Source organism: Suncus etruscus, chromosome 5, assembly GCF_024139225.1.
Source record: "Suncus etruscus isolate mSunEtr1 chromosome 5, mSunEtr1.pri.cur, whole genome shotgun sequence".
NCBI classification, from domain to species: Eukaryota; Metazoa; Chordata; class Mammalia; order Eulipotyphla; family Soricidae; genus Suncus; species Suncus etruscus.
Genome location: NC_064852.1, coordinates 61,010,043 through 61,031,246, shown reverse-complemented (window position 1 = coordinate 61,031,246; position 21,204 = coordinate 61,010,043). Strand labels below are relative to the sequence as shown.

At 37.1% G+C, this 21,204-nt stretch overlaps 1 long non-coding RNA gene across 1 annotated transcript in view; it reads right to left on the bottom strand.

The window, feature by feature from the left end:
• The window catches only part of LOC126008889 (uncharacterized), a 681,047-nt gene extending 660,180 nt beyond the window's left edge, over window positions 1–20,867 (bottom strand). The window contains exon 1 of the long non-coding RNA XR_007495871.1: window positions 20,825–20,867. This is a non-coding gene — a long non-coding RNA (uncharacterized LOC126008889). The remainder of the gene's footprint in view (window positions 1–20,824) is intronic.
• Between the last annotated feature and the right edge of the window lie 337 nt (window positions 20,868–21,204).

The window sequence follows — 21,204 nt, the reverse complement described above, 5'->3', positions numbered from 1 at the left end:
AACCGAATTCCATCCTAAGCTAGAGAAGGCAAGGCAGATCCTTTACTGCTTGGCACCACCACTCGGGCCTTTAACTAGTCTTTTAATTTCAGAAGTTGGCTGGTCTTCTCATGAATACTTAGAAGGTCCCTGGAACCCACTCAGTCATCACTTTCCAACCAGATTGGCAGTTCAACACAAAAACCTGATGATGTGGTGTTTCTGGGACCCTTTATGCTTGAGCTAACATATTACTCTAGTAAACCTTGAAGTCCTCCAATGCTTCAACAAGTGTTACTACTATCTCTGACCCCTAATGCTTCAACAAGTGATACTTTTGGACTATAAAATTCTAGGAATAGGATAAAATGAGGATCAGCTAATGCAAGGCATGAGCTTTAAATCTCTATACTATCTCTGACCCCTAATCTCTTAACTTTTTTAATATCTAATTAGATTTGAGCAAGTCTGTCAAGAGAAAATATTCTCTACATAGTATAATGAACCATTTTACTGATTGCAGTGACTTCATCATTATGTAGCATGCACAATTAAGTGGATTAGAATGTATAACTTGTTTTAATTAACCAAAAATAAATTGCACTGAACTGAGTATGAAAAGTAAACTGAGTATGGAAAGTAAAGTTGATAATAAAATGAGAGTAACAGTGTCTTGGCCACATGCAAGACAAGTTCTTTAATCCCTATATTCTCTCTCTGGCCCATTCTATAAATTCTTACAAAATTGTCCTCATGCCTAGGATTTTAGTAGACTGATTTGCAACAGAAGTTAGGGTTAGCCATCTATTACTGTGAGCCTTTATAAAGGGCTCACTAGGGGTGTGGCTTTTACAGAAAGAGCCTTAGGTGTGCTCAGAAAAGCATCTGAATTTAACAGTCAGAAAATGTGCTCTAGGTGTGAGGAAGAAATACCTGACTGGAACTGCCAAAAGTGAATGGTGCATATATTTTGTAGAAAAGATATATCTTGTTTTAGAGACATAAATACATGCCAATTGAGAAGGCAGCAACTTCCTTGGGCCAAGAGCACAGTTGAGCTAATAATATTCACCCAGTGAATATGTAATGGAACAGGTGGTGTGGATTTTAGACGTTAAAAGGCATTTTCAAGATGGCAACAAAAATGTGATTTTAGGTTGCAGATTTTCTTGAACAACACAACCATAGCTGAAGGAAAATACATAGAGCAAGGGAATTTGAGGACAGGGGTGAGGACAGGAGATATTAGCTGCTTTAGTAGAGAAGACAAGCTTGTCTATTTTAGTGAAATAATATTTTATTTACCCACATCAGAGACAAAGAGTCTTGTGAGATACAGTATAGAGGTACATGAGAGAGAATGCATCTGGGAGATATGGATAGAAATAGAATAACTTCTCTTTACACACTCAGAATAGAAAATACATGAAAACAGTCACAATGAGGAGGACCAAGAAGAAATAAAGGAGGATCTGATCTCAGAGGAAAAACATAAGAGGAGAAATAAAAGCTGAGTGTCTCCAAAGTCTGAATTGACAAGAAAATGTAGCAAAGAATCACTGAAAGTAGGACTATGTATTGCTGCTGACAGTGGAATAAAAACTGTGAGGGTAAATGGAAAAAGTGAGGAAATGGGGAGAGAGTGTTTGTTTTATTGTACTTGTGAGGAACCAAATGCAATTTAGTCTTTGAAATATTTGAGGGAGAAGTGTTTGCTCTGCCAAGGAGACATTAACATAGCTCATCTTTTAGCTCAGGTCCAGTAACAGTTCGTTCAGAAATACTTTACAAATGTAAGATATTGCTATGTATATAAATTCATGTCTTAATGCACATAGCTTGATTCCAAATACCAGATAAATCAATGACATAAAAAAGGATAAGATACATTATATACATATGTAACTTATACTTTATCTATATACATATATGTGTATATACACAAACAAAATAAAATAGCTATCCTAAGTACTTATTAGGTAGTTAATTCACTTATTAAAATGTATGAAGAAATATAAAAAGTGAACAACGCAGATAAATGCCAGAATAATTATTTGCATAGCTTGACTACCAGTTGTTATTATATAGAAATATATATGAATAATAAAATTTATGATGATTTCTTACTAATGAGAATGAGAAAGTTGGCTGTATGCTTTATGACTGTATACCATTGTTTCCAAGGCCTAAAAGGTATCTTTCGCTTTTGGGAAACATCACTGTAAAAATATAACTTTTTGGCCTATTTCTTTTTTAAATAAATCAATTCTTTAATTGAATCACTATGATTTATAGTGACAGAGTTGCTCATGATTGAGTTTAGATCATATTAATTATACTAAGTATACTAATTATAATATAGCAAATTATATTATATATTAAAACAAATTCAACTTTTCAATTAATAAATGTTTAATTGAATCGCTGCGAGATATACAGTTACAAAGTTGTTAATGATTGAATTTTAACTCCACAATTTTCAACTCCTATTCCTTAACCAGTGCACATTTTCTGCCATCAATGTTCCCACTTTCCCTTCTTCCCTCCCATAACCCTCTTATTTTTGGACTATTTCTATTGGTTTTCTTTTTCTTCAATTAGCTATTTGTAGTTTTTATAATTAGAACTGAACTTACCTTAATATCTTCAGTATAATTATTTATCAATATTTTATTTATTTTATTTTCCTTTGGAGTCAGGATTTACTCCTGGCTTTGTATTTTGCAATCATTCCTGGATGGTTTGGGGGAACATATGGGATACAAGATATCAAACCCAGGCTGCCCATTTTCAAGGCATGTTTCTAGTTGCTGTATCATTATTCTGACCCTATTTCATAAGCTCCATTGGGAGATATACTTGTGCCAGTGTTAATATGACAACGAGGACAGCGAGGAAATAAAAACTTGACCTAAGACCAGGAGGTCCTATCACATCACCTAATACTAAGTGGAAATCAGAAAATGTATCGTCCTTTGAACTATGAAAAATAAGAGCGCTAACTACAGAAAACTGATTTTGACAACCATGACTGGGCAAAACGTACCTTGAGACCATTAAGGTAAACCCTACCCTGGGCTATAGCCCAGATCTCCTACAAAAATCAAGATTTCTTAGTGCAGAGGCCCAATTCTGACAACAGAGACTGAGCAGAACTTTTGGAACCATAATTTGCTAGACTTCGGCTTAGAGAACGAGCAAAAACATGGAGCACATGATACAAAAAAACGGAACACACCAACAATGTTGGAAGAGTACCTCTAGAACCTTAAAGACTCTATCCTAGGCCTTGTCCTAGGACCTGCGCAAATACCAAGATTGCTTGCTACAGTGGCCTTATTTTCTCATCCACAACCGAGAGGAAAGGTTCCTGACACCACAAAAAATAAATAAATAAATAAATAAAAATAAAAATAAAAAAAACCTGGGATATGGCAAGGAGAAGGTATGGAGCTAGTGGTTGTTCCCATGACAATATGCTTAAATAGTGGAGAAACCCTGAATCTTTTAGACCACGGGAATTTCCTTCCTTCCCCAATACTTACTGTGCCTATACAAAAAAAAAAAATGGTGGGGTAACACCAAGCCCTGCCACTGCACCACTTTTTCTGGTTTTGTTTTGCTTTATTTATTTTGTTTTTTTGATATTATCTCACTTCTCTTTTTTCTTCCACTTTTTTCTTTCTTTTTCACTTTTGTAGATATTATTTGGTGATGTTTTTCCTTTGTATTTTAGTAGTTGATACCAAGTTTTTTTTCTCTCTTCCTTAATCATTTTATCTCCAACAGAATAGTATAACTTGAATCATTCAGCCTCATAAATTGAGGGGGAAAAAGAATGATACCAGGACCAGTCATATGAACACGTAGTGTAAATAAAAAATGACCAGACTGGAACACCAAACAGAATAGATACCCAACCTATAATAAGCTGTAAGGTGGAGACCAGTTACACTAGGATTCTTTGGGGTAAAGGAGGGATATGTGGGAAACAAGCTGGGAACAGGAGTGGAGGGAGGACAGCATTGGGGTGAGAAAGCCCTTCATTCATTGTCACTATGTACTGTAAATAATTTTGTGTAATGAACTTCAGTCACAATAAAAATAAATAGTGATGGTATGTGTATGGGCTACACACAATGTTACAGTGGACATACTATTAGTTCTGTTCTCAGAATCAGTTCTGGTGGAACTCAAAAGACCAAATAGGATCCTGGGGATAGATCCAAACAGATCCATGAAGCACAAGAACCTTATATATTGTACCATACCTGTGGCCCCATTATTTTATTTTTATTGGTTTTGAATCCAAGTATACCACAATGAATAAATGTTGAGCAAATTCTAGAAATGATAACGGTAAAAATTGTTCCTTGATATCTCATGTTAATATAAAATAGCCTTTACCTCTTTCTTTTTGAAGTCTTAATATTCTGAGACACAAATCTTTATTTTAAATGTTGCTTTTGCTAATAAGATTACTATACATTATCATTTAATATAATTAATTTTAATTGAATATCTAATACTTAAAAACAATGCAGCATAAAGGAATTTTTCTTAATCTAAGTGCTTATAGTGAATATTTTATTTATTTTAATTGATAATGTTATTGAACATTTTTTAAATACAAGGATCCTCAGGTGATATTCATTTATTTTTCTACTTCCCCTTCATACCATGCACTTTGCACAGTACAGACAGCAAACTGAAGCAGGATTTATCATCTCAGACTGATTGATTTTAAAACTCATTCACTAATGAAATAATAAATAAACTTGATGGAAGATGGATAGTATTGCTTCAGAAAGATTATTAGAATTTTAAAGTACAGCAGATATATGATATAATGTGAGAATGATAAACATTACCTAATTTTCAGTAACTTGAGTTTACAAACATAAACTTCAAGAAAATGCTTAGCTATTTAAACAGATGGCTTCTGTAAAAGAAAGTGTCATTCATTTATTTATTTAATAAGTATTTATTGAATATGTTCTTAATGCCATGTGCCTCGGATTAAGTAGAATTTATCAGGAAGTGTTAGAATTTCGTATCTTCTCAAAAAATTTCAAGCGTTTTGAAAAGTTGAAAGATGATTAATAAATGCAATGTAATTATATACTTGTTGAAGCACATATTATTATTGCATGAGCATGTAGTGGAAATAGTCAATAATAAAAACCTCTCAGTACTAGCTTTATATTAAAATATGTAAATTATAACATTGGCTACAGGCTTTATAGAAAATAGTTTTACTCCTAGCTCTTTAGATTACTTGTCTGATACCTTTAAACTGTCTGTGTAATTGAAAACATCCTCTAGAAACTTTAAAAGTGTCTCTTTTAAAAATTTTATATGAATTTTAAATCCCTAAGAGAGAAACATTTTCATAATGTAATTTCCCAAGACTTTCCTCAGAGTATAAACTGCTCCAATTCCAAGACAATTTTCTCCCTGATCATATAAATATTTTATCTAAGTTGAATATTCTATTGTATTAAGATAAATCTATCTTGACTCAAAATTTAAATTCGGGAAGATTCTTCTTTGGACAATTTTTTGATATATTTTTCTAATTCTGTGGGAATATGCTTTTCTTAGAGATCTGAATTTCATTGAATTTTTGAGAACAAAAATGCAAATGACTCATTATTCTTGCCTATGGGAAAAGAGCAAGTGGGGATAAAAGAAATCCAAATGTAATCCTTAAATTTCATTTTAATGATTACTTTCAACTCTTTTCTTTAATGAAGCTTATGTGTGAGGCTCACGATGCACACACAAGCATGGCTACTAGGTTCTGTTTTACACAATTTTCTGCTTTTGGCACACTGGACTGAAGAAATTACTTGGTGAAATGGACAAAGGCTAGCCATCAGGAAGAAAACAAAATGAACTAAATCAGCTCTTATCACATGATCTTACCTTTTTTTTTTTCACAAGTCATATAACTTCTCACTCTGCATTATAGACAGTTATAAACAGGTAGTTAGTTGTCTGGCTGGTTTCATTATCATTGATTTGCTAAAAATATTAGTTTACCTGCATGCATTGGCAGACACTACAGAATAATGGGTTTATGCTTTTTATGAATCTTATTTACTAAGCTATATTTATGATATGAGAAAGAAATCTCCATGAATTCAATGTTTGAGATATACTAGCCAGCCTTTAAAGAATTGCGGCAAAGGCAGGAGGCACAGTAAAGTGGATAAAGCTCTGGTTTGCACTTATTCAGTAGAACCATATTTGATCCTGGCACTCCATGTGACACCATCAATAGGGAATCTTCTGAGAACCACCAATAGTTAGCCCCTGAGTGCACTACCAATAGAAAACCTGGAGGTTTCCACTTGTAGCTCCCCAACAAAACATACAAGCATACAACACACATGATATATAGAATTTTTTTTAATCTTACAAAATCTAAAACTTGCACTTATTTCCATTTTGGTGTTTAATGTGACATATTTTTCTGTATACAGGTACAGTTTACTGAATATTAATTATGTTCAATTACACTTAAAATATATTCCTTTGTTGGCAAACATTTTTTCCTTACTATGTCATCCATAGGAGAGAAATCTAGCTTAAATTATTATTTTATTTATTTATTTTTGGTGACAGTTGTTTGCTGACTAATATATCTGTTCTCTACTGCATTCCTTTCTGTCTCTTCTTGCCCCTATCATCTCTAATCTCATTTTTTTTCTTGTTTTCCTTCCCTCTTTCCCATTCTCCTTTGCTTCACTCAGACTATGCCTTTGCCAGTAACATAAAATATCCTGATTTGGGTAGTAGCTTCTCTGACACTTAAGTTCCCCTAAACTGATCAAATGTACCTCCAGTTTGGGGAATATCCTAAAGAGAGGAAGATATTAGCAAACACTGGTTTGCCTGTTGTTTTTTTCTTTGTTTGTTTGTTGTTTGATTTTAGGCTACAAATAGCAGTGCTCGGGCCCTGGCTCTCTTCTCAGGGAAGGATTTTCTTGGGACATGTTGGAGATGCATAGAAGGCACTGAGGATCAAACAGGGATATACTTTATGCAAGGCAAATGCCTTGCCTTTTGTATTATCTTTCTGGTCCAATGGATTTTCTACTTTTGTGCCTTATTTTTCTTCTTTCCCAGTCAATGTAGTCCTTTATAGAAGAATATCACTTTCCCCTTTTCTTTGTTTAAATCTTCTTCTGGAGTTCCAGAATAAAGGAAGTTAGTTCTTCTTTCTGATGCAGCCATTTTCCTAGTGATCAGATAGTAATGGAGATTCTAAGAGAGATCAAATGTATTTATCATTATCAGTATTTTGACATTTTGAATGAAATATTTTAGTGGGTATGTCTCAGACATTTCCCAGGTATACATGTGTTTTGAACATGTTTGTCTTCTACAACATGGATGCCAGCAGTACATATATGCCAACCATATTATAAATTTTTGTTTTTGTGCCAAACCCATCTATGCTCAAAGCTTACTCCTGCCTTTGAACCCTGTGCCATTTCCTAAAATGGATCAGATGACCAAATGGGGTGTTTTGTTTAAGGAAAATATTCTATCTGCTCTGCTGTTGAGAGGCTTCTATCTTTAAATTTTTCCATTTATATGACAAAAATCAAATGGGTCTTCGTAGCATAATGAATCTAATTATCAATCTTGTCCCAAATGTCCATGAAAGGGCATACTATTTGTTTATTACCTTACCCATATTTGAGTACCCTCAAATAACATTAGCATTATCAGAAGACAAGGAAAGATTTACAGGTCTAGGAGAGTAAGCCTTAAGAAAAATTAACCAAACTGATGACCTTTATTGAACACTTAACCCTTTCTTAGGTGGAGAGTCTTATATGGGAGTGACCTCTAAAGAAAATGGAGAAAGTGGATAGAATCTCCTAGAGAAAGCATAACTTAATGAAATTTTATAGTGTCCAGTAAATCAAAAGATACTTCATTTTTTCAACATATGAGAAATATTTTGCATGCCAGTACTGACACATACACACTAAAGAACTTCACACATTCATAAAAACATAAAAATGTTTTTAAAGAATGTTCTCAGTCTTTATACAAGTATTTTCTGAATTTATTTGCCTTCCAGAAACTTGAAATATAGTTTAATATCAGGGTATAACGTTGTCTCTGTCATCCCAAAACCCAACATAAGACCTGGCTGTGAGTAACCTCTTTGACATACCGGTACTTTGGATTGATTTATATTGGCCTTATGCCTCCTTCTTTTGACATTGTCAGTAAAATCATAAGAAAGACTGCATTTTAATATCCTCCTCATAGGTCCCCTCCCAAGTTTGTCCTTTTTTTTTTAAATCAAGAGTCTGGCATGTATCATTATTGACCCACAGGTGGTATAGTTCCCTCCTTGGCCAAATGAAATTATTTTCACATTGAATGACAACCTGGGGAAGTTATTTGGAAAGAAAATGCTTGGGAAAGGCTAGGTCTTAATTAGCAAGTAGGATCTGCAGAAAAGCTCCTTTAAATAGTGAAAGCTTGAAACTGAATTTGCAGAGATTTTGGTTCAAATGACAGCTTCACGATTCACTGGGCAAGTCACTTAACCTCAATGTGATTAGTTTCTTTTCTTTTTTCTTCCTTTTTTTTCCCAAAATGACTAGAGTAATCTTTAAGCAATGTTGCAAAGCTTATTTGAATTAGGTAAAGCAGTTTGCATACGCTCATTCTTTGGTCTTCCTCCACTAAGCTGCTTTCCTTCTTAGGAGTAGAAAGCTTCTATGGTGGGTTCCTGGCTTCAGTGCTGGATTACCTGAACATATTCTTGTGTTTTTTCACAAGTGTGGATTATTTACTGCATCAACATTTGCTTCCAGACCCAAATCTCTCTAGATCCTTGTCTTGGAGCCTGGGCTCTGATTATATATATATATATCCAGAGAGGAGATTATATATGTCCACTTATCCCCGTGGCCATGAACATGTCCTAGTCAATGATCCCTAGCACAACAAGCAGAAAACATCACACACGAAGAGTGATAATTGAGAAAAAAAAAATCACAGGCCAACACCATGTATAGAGAATAAAGATGAAGGCTCTGATGACCCAAAAAATGCCAACAATTATTTAGCCTCTCAGATAAGGAGTTTAGAGAAGAAATATAGATGATGTTCATAGAATTTAAAGAAAGCATGGATCTAGCTGAATGAACCATAAATAAGAATTAAGATGTTATAAAAATATAAATAAAAACTCCAAACTGAGTCCAAAGCAATAGCACAGTGGTTGGGTGTTTGCTTTGCATGCAGCTAACCCAAGACTGATGATGGTTTTATTCCCAGCATCCCATATTATCCCCTGAGCCTGCTAGGGGTGATTTCTGAGCTCAGAAACAGGAGGAACCCCTGAGCATTGCCAGGTGTGATTCCCCCCCCCCAAAAAAACCCTTCAAACTGAAGAAAAAAAAAAAAAACAGGACTGAAAACTTTATAGGGAGAATGAAAAATCCTCCAACAGTGAAAGAGCAGCTGAGGACAGAATCAGTGAGCTGGAAGATGAGATGCATAACAGCTCCATGCAACAGAAGAGATTGAATATAGCCTTAAAGCAAATGATCAGACAATGGGAAAACTTCTCAAATAAAATGAACAGACAAAAATAGAAGTCTGTGATAAACTCAACAGAAACAACATAAGAATCATTGAAGTCCCAGAGACACAGGAAGAAAATCCCCAAGAAGAAGCAACAGTCAAGGACATCATTACAGAGAAACTAACAGAGCTAAAGAGTGCATGCAACCAAATCCTGCATGCTAGAGGAGTACCAGCTAAAAGAAACCCAAATAAAAGCACCCCAAGCCACATCTTAGACACAATATCAAATCTCACAAATAGGGATAGAATACTGAAAGCAACAAGATCAAAAAGGGGAATTGCATTCTGAGGATCATTTTTGAGATTTACAGCAGACCTGTCACAAGAATCTTTCCAGTCCAGAAATTAGTGGTGGGATATAGTGACAAAACTCAATAAAATGAATACTTCCCCTAGAATATTGCACACAGTCTCATATTTAGGTTTGAAGGAAGTAAACATAACTTCATGTTTAAGTAAGAGCTCAGAAACGTTACAAATTCAAAACCAGCCTTAAATGAAAACTGAAATGTCTACTTTAAGACAAAACAGACCAACAGACACATCAGAGTCTTATATAAATCCCATAATAATTATGTATCTTGACCTCAATGGACTAAATGCACCAGTTAAGAAAAGCAGAGTGGCAAAACGGATCAAAAATCTTAGTCCAACATTCTGCTCCCTACAAGAAAGACATCTGAATACTCAGAACAAACATTGACTCAAAATAAAAGGTTGGACAACAGTCATTCAAGCAAACAACTCCCTTAAAAAATAACTAAAGTGGCCATATTAATATCAGATGACACAAACTTTAGAATTAAAATAGTTATAAGAAGCAAAGATGTACATTTTGTAATAATTAAGGCACATGCACAACAGGAAGAAATCATACTCCTAAACATATAAGCAGTCAATAGAGACCATAAAATATTTTAAAATATTGTTGACAAATCTGAAAGAAGACATCAATAGCAACAAAATAATAGTAACATTGCCCTGTCACCCCTTTGTAGGTCAATCAGCATAAAACCTAAAATAATATACTAGCTCTAAAAGAAGAAATTTAGAAAAGTAGCCTAGAAGATATATATATGGTCCTCCACCCCCCCAAAAAAATGGATACACAATCTTCTACTGAAACTATGGGTCATTCTCCAGGATAGACTACATTCTGGCCCAAAAAACATATTTCCATAAAAACAAGAGGATATAAATTGTATAAACTACCTTCTCAGATCATAATGCACTGAATTTAGAAGTGAGCTAAAAAAAGGCACAGAAGAAAAACATTAACACCAAACATTAACACCTGGATATTGATCATCTCACTACTGAACAACCAGTGGGTCAGAGATAAAATCAAAGAAGAAATCAAAGGAATCCTGGAAACAAATGAAAACATAGACACAAATTATCAAAATTTTTGTGACAAGGCAAAGGCAGTACTAAGAGTAAAACATATACCTTTAGAAGCATACATTAAAGAAGAAGGGACCTACATAAATAACCTAATGACCCAACTTATAAAATTAGAATGTGATCAACAAAATGAAACAAAAAATAGGTAGGCAGAAGGAAATAAAACTTAGAGCAGATATCAATGATTTGGAAATCAAAAAATTAATCCAATAGATAAATAAAAGCAAAAGTTTGTTCTTTGAAAAAATTAACAAGATAGATAAATTATTAGCAAAACTCACAAAGAAAGGAAAAGAAACTTAATAAAGTGAATTAGAAATGGAAAGGAGATATCACTACAGATACTAAAGGGTAATCAGAGGCTACTTTGAGAAACTACATATCACAAAACAAGAGAACCTGGAAGAAATGGATAAATTTTTGGACTCATAATCTTCCAGTTATAGTTATAGTTGAATGATGATCTAGCATATCTTAACAGACCATTCACTATTGAAAAATTAAAATGATAATAAAAAGTTTTCACAGAAGCAAAGCCTAAGCACAGATGGATTCACTAACTAATTTTTTCAAATCTTTCAAGAAGACCTATTACAAATCCATTTTTGGTTCTCCCAGGAAACTGAAGAAACTGAAATACTCACAATAGTTTTTATGAAGCTAAATATCATCCTGATTCCAGATGCTGAATAAAAGGAAAACTACATACCAATATCCCTGATGAACACAGATGCAAAGATCCTCAACAACATTCTAGCAAATATGATCAAACACCTCATCAAGATGGTCATACACTGTGCTTCATTCTAGACATACATAGATGTTTTAACATATGCCAATTAATCAACATAATACACTAAATCAACAAAAAATCATATGACCTTATCAACAAATAAAGATAAAGTATTGATAAGATTCAACACCTGTTCATAATGAACACTCTCAACAAGATGAGAATGGAACAAACTCTTCTCAATGTAGTCAAGGCCATTTACCACAAGTCAATGGCAAATATTATATATAATGAAGATAAACTAAAAGCCTTTTCTCTAAAATCTGATAAAAGACACGGTTGCCCCCTCTCACCACTTCTATTTAACTTCTATTTAGTAATGGAAGTACTTGCTATAGCAATTAGGAAAGAAAAAGATATCAAGGGCATCCAAATAGTAAAGGAAGAAGTGGAGCTATCAGTGTGAGATGACATGATACTATACATAGAAAACTCTAAAGACTCTACCAGAAAGCTTGGAGAAACAATAGATTCCTATAGCAAAGTGGCAGGCTACAAAATTAATATGCAAAAATTAATGGCTCATTGTACACAAATAATGATAGAAAAGAAATGGACATAACAAAACAACCCCATTCACATTAGTTCAACAGAAACTCAAATACCTTAAAGTCAACTTAAAGAGGCAAAGGACTTATACAAAGAAAATTACAAAGCTCTGCTTCAAAAAATAAAAGAGTACACAAGGAAATGAAGATGCATACCTTGTTTATGGGTTGGGAGGATTAACATAATTAAAATGCCAATACTACCCAAAGTATCGTACAGATTTAATGCAATTCTTGTAAGGATATTCATGACATTCTTCAAAGAAGTGGATCAAACACTTCTGAAATTAACTTGGAACAATAAACACCCACAAAGCTAAAGCAACCATTTAGAAAATGAAGACGGAAGACATCATTTTCTACAGTTTTAAATTGTAGTACAAAGCAATAGTTATTAAAGCAGCATGATATTGGAATAAAGACAGACACTCAAATTAATGGAATACACTTGAGTATTCAGAAAATGTTTTCCAAACATAAAATTAATTGCTCTTTATTAAAGGGGCAGTAAATGCAAAATGGAGCAAGGAAAGCCACTTCAACAAGTGGTTTTGGGACAACTGGTCAGCCACATGCAAAAAAGCAATCTAGGACCTCCAACTTTACCATGTACAAATGTCAAATCCAAATGGATTAATCAACTTGATATCAGACCCGAAATCATATGGTATATAAAGCAACACATAGATAAAACACTCCTTGACATTGTTACTAAAGGCATCGTCAAGGAGGTATCAGCACTATCCAAACAAGTGGAAGCAGGGACAAACAAATGGGACTATATCAAACTGAGAAGCTTCTGCCCCTCAAAGGAAACAATCACTAGGATACAAAAGCCAACCACAGAATGGGAGAAACTATTCACCCAATGCTCATCCAATAAGAGGCTGATATCTAAAATATACAAATTACTGACAGAAGTTAACAAATAAAAACGGGCTCCCTGTGTGTGACACCAGGCGGGGAAAATCCGCGAAAGTACACCGGCCCAGTGGGGCTCAGCTGTGAAAGACTGTGAGTGTGACCTGTCTATGTCTGTCTACTGTCCTCTTGCGTGAAACTCTTGCGAGTGGGGCAAAAAGAGCCTCCAGAAACCTCGCTCGCCCAGACGCCATTTTCAGGGAGGGACTTCAGAGCATAAAAACCGGCTATCCTTTGCAAAAGCTGGCTCCCTGTGTGTGACACCAGGCGGGGAAAATCCGCGAAAGTACACCGGCCCAATGGGGCTCAGCTGTGAAAGACTGTGAGTGTGACCTGTCTATGTCTGTCTACTGTCCTCTTGCGTGAAACTCTTGCGAGTGGGGCAAAAAGAGCCTCCAGAAACCTCGCTCGCCCAGACGCCATTTTCAGGGAGGGACTTCAGAGCATAAAAACCGGCTATCCTTTGCAAAAGCTGGCTCCCTGTGTGTGACACCAGGCGGGGAAAATCCACGAAAGTACACCGGCCCAGTGGGGCTCAGCTGTGAAAGACTGTGAGTGTGACCTGTCTATGTCTGTCTACTGTCCTCTTGCGTGAAACTCTTGCGAGTGGGGCAAAAAGAGCCTCCAGAAACCTCGCTCGCCCAGACGCCATTTTCAGGGAGGGACTTCAGAGCATAAAAACCGGCTATCCTTTGCAAAAGCTGGCTCCCTGTGTGTGACACCAGGCGGGGAAAATCCGCGAAAGTACACCGGCCCAGTGGGGCTCAGCTGTGAAAGACTGTGAGTGTGACCTGTCTATGTCTGTCTACTGTCCTCTTGCGTGAAACTCTTGCGAGTGGGGCAAAAAGAGCCTCCAGAAACCTCGCTCGCCCAGACGCCATTTTCAGGGAGGGACTTCAGAGCATAAAAACCGGCTATCCTTTGCAAAAGCTGGCTCCCTGTGTGTGACACCAGGCGGGGAAAATCCGCGAAAGTACACCGGCCCAGTGGGGCTCAGCTGTGAAAGACTGTGAGTGTGACCTGTCTATGTCTGTCTACTGTCCTCTTGCGTGAAACTCTTGCGAGTGGGGCAAAAAGAGCCTCCAGAAACCTCGCTCGCCCAGACGCCATTTTCAGGGAGGGACTTCAGAGCATAAAAACCGGCTATCCTTTGCAAAAGCTGGCTCCCTGTGTGTGACACCAGGCGGGGAAAATCCGCGAAAGTACACCGGCCCAGTGGGGCTCAGCTGTGAAAGACTGTGAGTGTGACCTGTCTATGTCTGTCTACTGTCCTCTTGCGTGAAACTCTTGCGAGTGGGGCAAAAAGAGCCTCCAGAAACCTCGCTCGCCCAGACGCCATTTTCAGGGAGGGACTTCAGAGCATAAAAACCGGCTATCCTTTGCAAAAGCTGGCTCCCTGTGTGTGACACCAGGCGGGGAAAATCCGCGAAAGTACACCGGCCCAGTGGGGCTCAGCTGTGAAAGACTGTGAGTGTGACCTGTCTATGTCTGTCTACTGTCCTCTTGCGTGAAACTCTTGCGAGTGGGGCAAAAAGAGGCTCAGAGGAGCACGGCCGCTCCGCTTCGCTACGCGGCTGTGCACTCTTTCTAAGGAAAGAACTCCATTGCAACAAGAAGGAAAAATCACACTAAGAACGGCGCTATATCACAGAAGCAAACATTTCTCTCTGGACTGTCTTCTCTGTTACATGCTCGGGCCTAAGATTTGACCCAGTGTGAGGCTTCATCCACGGAGGACTCCCCTCCCTTAGAGGCAAGTCAGCCCATCCAGAAAGGGAGGAGCCAGAGGAGTGTGCTGCCTACATCATATAGACAATGAATACCACTACAACACGTAGAAAAACCCACAATACAAATGTGACAATGGGGAAACAGCGCAGGCCAGCATCAGACATAGAGAATGAAGATGACAATTCTGAGGACCAGATAATGACTGAACAACTAATCAACCTCTCAGATAAGGACTTCAGACTAGCAATATGGAAGGTGCTCAACAGACTCCAAGAAACCATGGATCGAGTTGAACAGAACACTAATAAGAACCAAGAAAATATGAAGGCAGAAATGACAAAACTCCAAACTGAAATAACATGTCAACTAACAGGCCTGAAAAACTCAGTAAACGAAGTGAATGACAAAATGGATAAGCTATGGGACAGGGTATCAGAAGCTGAGAATAGACTTGGTGCTGTGGAAGATGAGATACATAACAATTCCATACAGCAGGAGAGATTGGACAAAAAACTTAAAGCAAATGAGCAGACAATGGAAAAATTAGTCAAAGAATGGGAACAGACGAAAATAGAAGTCTATGATAAGATCAACAGAAACAACTTAAGAATCATTGGAGTCCCAGAGACCCAGGAAGAAAATTTCCAGGAAGAATCAATGGTCAAGAACATCATTAAAGAGAAACTTCCAGAGCTAAAGAATATATGTGATCAAATCCTGCATGCCCGAAGAGTACCAACCAAAAGAGACCCCAGAAAAACCACCCCAAGACACATCCTAGTCACAATGACAAATCCCACAGATAGAGACAGAATTCTGAAAACAGCAAGATCAAAAGGGGAAATCATGTTCAAGCAAGCTTCCCTGAGATTTACAGCAGACCTGTCACCAGAAACGCTCAATGCCAGAAAGCAGTGGTGGGATATTGTGACAAGACTGAATGAAATGAATGCTTCACCCAGAATACTATACCCAGCAAAACTCACTTTCCGGTTTGATGGAAGAATACATGGTTTCACAGACAAAAAACAGCTCAGAAACTTCACAGACACAAAACCAGTCTTAAGAGAAAAACTGAAAGACCTAATCTAAGACAAGACTACCCAAAAGACACACCAAATTTTGAAATAAAGATGGCGTTAAATCCCAGGACAATTCTTTCTCTCAACGTCAATGGACTAAATGCACCAGTTAAGAGACACAGAGTGGCTAAATGGATCAAAAAACTCAATCCAACCTTCTGCTGCCTACAAGAAACGCACCTGAATAGTCAGAACAAACATAGACTCAAAATAAAAGGCTGGAGAAAAGTTATCCAAGCAAACAACACCCATAAAAAAGCTGGAGTGGCCATACTAATATCAGATAATGCAAACTTTATACTCAGGAAGGTTGTAAGGGACAAAGACGGACATTTTATATTAATCAAGGGGTACGTAGAGCAGGAAGAATTCACTCTCCTAAACATATATGCACCGAATGAGGGGCCAGCAAAATATTTAATACAACTGCTGACAAATCTGAAAAATAATATCAACAACAACACAATAATTGTGGGGGACCTAAACACGGCTTTGTCAACACTGGACAGGTCAACCAGACTGAAACCCAACAAGAATATACTAGACCTGAGGAGAGAAATGGAAGAAAGAGGCCTAGTGGATATATATAGGACACTCCATCCCCAGAAACCTGGATACACATTCTTCTCCAATGTACATGGGACATTCTCCAGGATAGACTACATGCTGGCACATAAAACATACCTCCATAAGATCAAGAGGATAGAAATTTTGCAGACTACCTTCGCTGACCACAAGGCTCTGAAATTATTTGTGAACTCCAAAGGGACTCAGAAGAAACACTTTAACACCTGGAAGTTAAACAGCCTCATGCTCAATAACCAGTGGGTCCGAGATGAAATCAAGGAGGAAATAAAAAGGTTCCTGGAAACAAATGACAATAAAGACACAAACTCTCAGAACTTATGGGACACAGCAAAAGCAGTACTGAGAGGAAAATTTATAGCTTTGCAAGCACACATCAGGAAGGAAGAAGGAGCTTACCTGAGTAGCTTAATGACACAGCTAATAGAACTAGAAAATGCTCAACAAAAGGACCCAAGAACAGGAAGACAGAAGGAAATAACAAAGCTGAGAGCAGAAATCAACGAAGTGGAAACTCAAAAAACAATCCGAAAGATCAACGAAAGCAGAAGTTGGTTCTTTGAAAAAATAAACAAGATTGATAGACCACTGGCAAACCTAACAAAGAAAGAGAGAGAGAGAAACTTGATAACTCGTATCAGGAATGAAAAAGGAGAGATCACTACTGATATGACAGAGATTCAAAGGGTAATCAGAAACTACTTTGAAAAACTCTACGCCACTAAAAATGAGAACCTGGAAGAAATGGATAAATTCTTGGACTCTTATAATCTTCCACGGTTGAAGGAAGAGGATGTAGCATATCTAAACACCCCCATCACCATTGATGAAATTAAAACAGTAATCAAATGTCTGCCGAAAAACAAAAGCCCAGGTCCAGATGGATTCACTAATGAATTCTATCAAACTTTCCAAGAGGAACTACTGCCAATCTTGGCAAGACTCTTTCATGAAATTGAACAAACAGAAACACTTCCAAATAGCTTTTATGAAGCCAACATCACCTTGATACCTAAACCAGACAGAGACGCTACCAAAAAAGAAAATTACAGACCAATATCACTGATGAATGCAGATGCAAAGATCCTCAACAAAATCCTGGCAAATAGGATTCAATGCCTCATTAAGAAGATCATCCACTACGATCAAGTAGGTTTCATCCCAGGAATGCAAGGCTGGTTTAACATCCGTAAATCTATCAACATAATACACAACATCAATAACAAGAAAAATAAAAACCACATGATCATATCAATAGATGCAGAGAAAGCATTTGATAAGGTCCAACACCCATTCTTGATCAAAACTCTCAGCAAGATGGGAATGGAGGGAACCTTTCTCAATATAGTGAAGGCCATCTACCACAAGCCAGTGGCAAATATTATCCTCAATGGAGAAAAACTGAAAGCCTTCCCTCTAAATTCTGGCACAAGACAAGGCTGTCCTCTCTCACCACTCCTATTCAACATAGCACTGGAAGTACTTGCTATAGCGATTAGGCAAGAAAAGGATATCAAGGGAATCCAGATAGGAAAGGAAGAAGTCAAGCTCTCACTGTTTGCAGATGACATGATACTCTACTTAGAAAACCCTAAAGACTCTATCAAAAAGCTTCTAGAAACAATAGACTCATATAGCAAGGTGGCAGGCTACAAAATTAACACACAAAAATCAATGGCCTTTCTATACACCAACAGTAATAAAGAAGAAATGGACATTAAGAAAACAACCCCATTCACAATAGTACCACACAAACTCAAATATCTTGGAATCAACTTGACTAAATATGTGAAGGACCTATACAAAGAAAACTATAAAACTCTGCTCCAAGAAATAAGAGAGGACACACGGAAATGGAAACACATACCCTGCTCATGGATTGGCAGGATTAACATCATCAAAATGTCAATACTCCCCAAGGCATTATACAGATTTAATGCCATCCCTCTAAAGATACCCATGACATTCTTCAAAGAAGTGGATAAGACACTTTTGAAATTCATTTGGAACAATAAACACCCTCGAATAGCTAAAGCAATCATTGGGAAAAAGAATATGGGAGGAATTACTTTTCCCAACTTTAAACTGTACTACAAAGCAACAGTTATCAAAACAGCATGGTATTGGAATAAGGATAGGTCCTCAGATCAGTGGAATAGGCTTGAATACTCAGAAAATGTTCCCCAGACGTACAACCATCTAATTTTTGATAAAGGAGCAGGAAATCCTAAATGGAGCAGGGAAAGCCTCTTCAACAAGTGGTGTTGGCACAATTGGATAGCCACTTGCAAAAAATTAAACTTAGACCCCCAGCTAACATCATGTACAAAGGTAAAATCCAAATGGATTAAAGACCTCGATATCAGCCCCAAAACCATAAGATATATAGAACAGCACATAGGCAAAACACTACAGGACATTACAGGCATCTTCAAGGAGGAAACTGCACTCTCCAAGCAAGTGAAAGCAGAGATTAACAGATGGGAATATATTAAACTGAGAAGCTTCTGCACCTCAAAGGAAATAGTGCCCAGGATACAAGAGCCACCCACTGAGTGGGAGAAACTATTCACCCAATACCCATCAGATAAGGGGCTAATCTCCAAAATATACAAGGCACTGACAGAACTTTACAAGAAAAAAACATCTAACCCCATCAAAAAATGGGGAGAAGAAATGAACAGACACTTTGACAAAGAAGAAATACGCATGGCCAAAAGACACATGAAAAAATGTTCCACATCACTAATCATCAGGGAGATGCAAATCAAAACAACGATGAGATACCACCTCACACCCCAGAGAATGGCACACATCACAAAGAATGAGAATAAACAGTGTTGGCGGGGATGTGGAGAGAAAGGAACTCTTATCCACTGCTGGTGGGAATGCTGTCTAGTTCAACCTTTATGGAAAGCGATATGGAGATTCCTCCAAAAACTGGAAATCGAGCTCCCATACGATCCAGCTATACCACTCCTAGGAATATACCCTAGGAACACAAAAATACAATACAAAAACCCCTTCCTTACACCTATATTCATTGCAGCTCTATTTACCATAGCAAGACTCTGGAAACAACCAAGATGCCCTTCAACAGATGAATGGCTAAAGAAACTGTGGTACATATACACAATGGAATATTATGCAGCTGTCAGGAGAGATGAAGTCATGAAATTTTCCTATACATGGATGTACATGGAATCTATTATGCTGAGTGAAATAAGTCAGAGAGAGAGAGAAAAACGCAGAATGGTCTCACTCATCTATGGGTTTTAAGAAAAATGAAAGACACCCTTGTAATAATAATTTTCAGACACAAAAGAGAAAAGAGCTGGAAGTTCCAGCTCACCTCAGGAAGCTCACCACAAAGAGTGATGAGTTTAGTTAGAGAAATAACTACATTTTGAACTGTCCTAATATTGAGAATGTATGAGGGAAATGTAGAGCCTGTTTAGGGTACAGGCGGGGGTTGGGTGGGGAGGAGGGTGATTTGGGACTTGGGTGATGGGAATGTTGCACTGGTGATGGGTGGTGTTCCTTTTATGACTGAAACCCAAACACAATCATGTATGTAATCAAGGTGTTTAAATAAAAAAAAAATTAAAAAAAAAAATAAAATAAAATAAAAACATCTTACCCCATCAAAAATGGGGAGAATAAATTAATAGACACTTCCTCGAAGAAGAAATGCAAATAACCAAAAGATACATGAAAAAGAGCTCCATGTCACTAATCATTAGTGTGTTGCAAATGAAAACAATGAGGTAACATCTGATGCTGCAGAGACTGGCACACATCACAAAACAAAAACAAAAACGAGCAATCCCTGCTAGCAGAGATGTGGGGAGAAAGGAACTCTCATTCACTGCTGGTGGGAATACCATCTAGTCCAGCCTTTCTGGAAAACAATATGGAGATTCCTCAAAAAACTGGAAATCGAGCTCCCAGTTTATCCAACTATATCACTCTAGTAGATATACTGTAGAAACACAAAAACGCAATACAAAAATGCCTGCTGTACACCTATGTTCATTGAAGCACTATTTCCAATAGCCAGACTATGGAAATAATCCAGCTGCTAGACATCAAATGAGTGGCTAAAAAACCGTGGAACTGGGGCCAGTGGGGTAGTGCAGTGGTAGGGCATTTACCTTGCACGTGGCTGACCTAGGATGGGCCAAGGTTTGATTCCCCAATGTCCCATATGGTCCCCTAAGCAACAGTGATTTCTGACCACAGAAGCTGCAGTGGTAACTCCTGAGCATCACCAGGTGTGGCCCAAAAAAAACAAAAACAAAACAAAACAAAAATACTCAATGTAATTCTATGCAGGCTTCTGGAAAAAACAAAGTCATGGGTTGACATGGAAATTATTATTATGCTGATTGAAATATGTCAGAGGGATATTGATAGAGACATAATAGTCTCATTCATCTTTGGGACTTAAATATAAAAGCCAGTATTGTAATAATAATAATACCCAGAGACAATAGAGATGAGGGCTGGAAGGACTGACCCACATAATGAAACT